Genomic DNA, 2,467 nt, shown 5'->3' with positions numbered 1-2,467 from the left:
GACGACGAGTATTGTTAGACCCAATGTGGAAGCTAACAACTTTGAGCTCAAGCCAGCACTGCTGCAACTGATTCAAAAAGATCATTTCGATGGAGGAAGCACCGATGACCCCTACAATCATTTAGAGAATTTCTTGCTCTACTGTGACACCTTGAAGATGAATGGAGTCTCACGTGACGCCATCTTGCTCAGATTCTTCCCATGCTCACTGAAGGAAGAAGCAAGATGGTGGTTGCAGTCACTGCCTCAAGGAAGCATCACCAACTGGGATGATTTGGCGACCAAGTTCTTGGCCAGATTCTTCTCAGCTTCAAAGATGGCAAGGCTCAAAGCAGAGATCACTGCTTTTGAACAAAAAGAAAATGAATCCTTGTATGAGGCATGGGAAAGGTTTAAAGGACTACTCCGGAAGTGTCCCCAACATGGCTTTGAAGCTTGGGAGAAATGATGAATCTTCTTCCAAGGAATGACACCCAACACAAGAACCTTGGTGAATGTTGCATCAGGGGGATCATTGAAAACAAAACCCCCAGAGAAAGTGCTGGAATTGCTGGAATCTTTAGCCTCTCAGGAGTTCGATAATGCTCTAGTCACACAAAGGAGAGAAGGGATCATGAAGCTTGACAGCTATGATGCGCAGTTGGCCCAGAATGTACAAATAAGGCAAATAAATAAGAAATAACAAGCACAATTAGATGCTCTCACAAAGCAATTTGTCAATTCTCAAGTCTCTTCTGTTCATAATCCTCGAGTTACTTGTGGTATTTGTGCAGGTACTCATTCTACTGAAGATTGCGATTTCATGAAGGCACCTAAAAATGCAGAAGTCAATGGAATCTGGTATGATCAACATAACCAGAATAATTCGAAGAGGAACCAATATGGAAATAACTACAATCCAGGGTGGAAAAATCAAAATCAATACCCATGGTTTAGTTACAAATCAAATCATCAGTTGAATCCTCCTCCACCAGTGCAACAACAGCCTCCACATAAGGTAACACTTCAGAGTGGGAGAAAGCCTTTGCACAGCTGTCCAAGACCACCTCAGACTATATTCAAAATGCAAATGCCTTCAGAGATAAAACAAGAGCTTCATTCCGGAAACAAGAAGCTTCTATCTGGAATCTTGAAACTCAGATTGGCTAGTTGTCACGACAGTTTGCTGAAAGAAATCAGGGCACTTTCCCTGGAGACGCTATCATTAATCCTAGAGACCACTGCAATGCAATTACCACAAGAAGTGGGGCAATGATTCAGCCTATAGAGAAGCAGCCCGAAGAAAAGAAAAAGGATGAAGAAGCATCGGTTGAGGAAGAGAAGAAAGAAAAGGCAAATGATATTATTGAAGTTGACAAAAGAAATCCTGATAAAGCCGAAAAGAAACTATTCAAGTGGGAGAAGATGAAAGCTCTAGAAAGACAGAACAAGCCATTCGATCTCTCTCCATATGCTCGAATCCCTTATCCTCATAGATTGAAGCAAGACATTCAGAAGCAGCAATATTCAAAGTTTCTAGACATATTCAGGAGGTTGCAGATTAACATTCCTTTTGCTGAAGCTTTAGAGAACATGCCCAACTATGCTAAATTCATGAAAGATCTACTATCAAGAAAGCGTAAGTTGCAGGAATGTGAGACAGTAACTCTGACAGAGGAATGCAGTGCCATTATCCAAAAGAAGTTACCTACCAAGCTTAAGGATCCAAGGAGCTTTAGCATTCCATGCACCATAGACAAGGTTGAAGTAGATAATGTACTATGTGATCTTGGTTCCAGTGTTAATGTCATGCCACTATTTATGATAAAGAAGCTGGGATCACTGAAGTAAAGTCAACCAAGACAATCTTGTAACTTGCTGATCACTCAACGAAGCAAGCTTATGGCATCATTGAGGATATACTGGTAAAGGTTGACAAGTTCATCATTCCTGTTGATTTGTCATCCTTGACATTGAGGAAGATGCCACAATTCCAATGATCTTCGGAAGACCCTTCTTGGCAACCTCATGAGCGCTGATTGATGTACCGAAAGACGAGTTGATCTTCCGGGTAGACGAGGAGAAAGCAATTTTCAAGTTCTTTGACAAAGAAGTCCCCTCACCTATAGCTCAACTGGAAGATCAAGTCTACTATAGTAGTGAAAAAATGAGAAGAAGAGAACAAAGAGAATTCTCATCAAGAAGGTAAGGCTAATATTAAAATGGAGAAGCCCATGAGAAAAAGAAAGAATGTAAAAGTCAAGTTCAAAGTTCCTGACACTACTTTACCTCATCCATATGCAGAAGAGCACTACGGTAAGACACAATTTCTGAATGATGGAGCTTGGTCATCACCAAGATCATGCTTTGAGCCACCATGATCACAAGTCAGGTACGTCAGGCTCGTGACGTTAAACAAGCACTAATTGGAAGGCAACCCAACACTTTACTATTTTTAATTTTTCTATTTTAGTTATTTCACTTTTAG

The 2,467-nt window shown here is 40.9% G+C and overlaps 1 non-coding gene across 1 annotated transcript; it reads right to left on the bottom strand.

Moving 5' to 3' along the window:
* Window positions 1-322: 322 nt before the first annotated feature.
* On the bottom strand, window positions 323-429 carry LOC133310390 (small nucleolar RNA R71). The gene has a single exon (XR_009751452.1). It is a non-coding gene; the product is annotated as a small nucleolar RNA R71 (small nucleolar RNA).
* Window positions 430-2,467: the final 2,038 nt, after the last annotated feature.

This window comes from Gastrolobium bilobum, unplaced genomic scaffold (assembly GCF_033153095.1).
Source record: "Gastrolobium bilobum isolate Gb01-03AN ecotype WA unplaced genomic scaffold, APGP_CSIRO_Gbil_v1 utg34604, whole genome shotgun sequence".
Lineage (NCBI taxonomy): Eukaryota > Viridiplantae > Streptophyta > Magnoliopsida > Fabales > Fabaceae > Gastrolobium > Gastrolobium bilobum.
The sequence above is the reverse complement of the archived record's forward strand: the minus strand, read 5'-3'. Positions and strand labels throughout refer to the sequence as shown.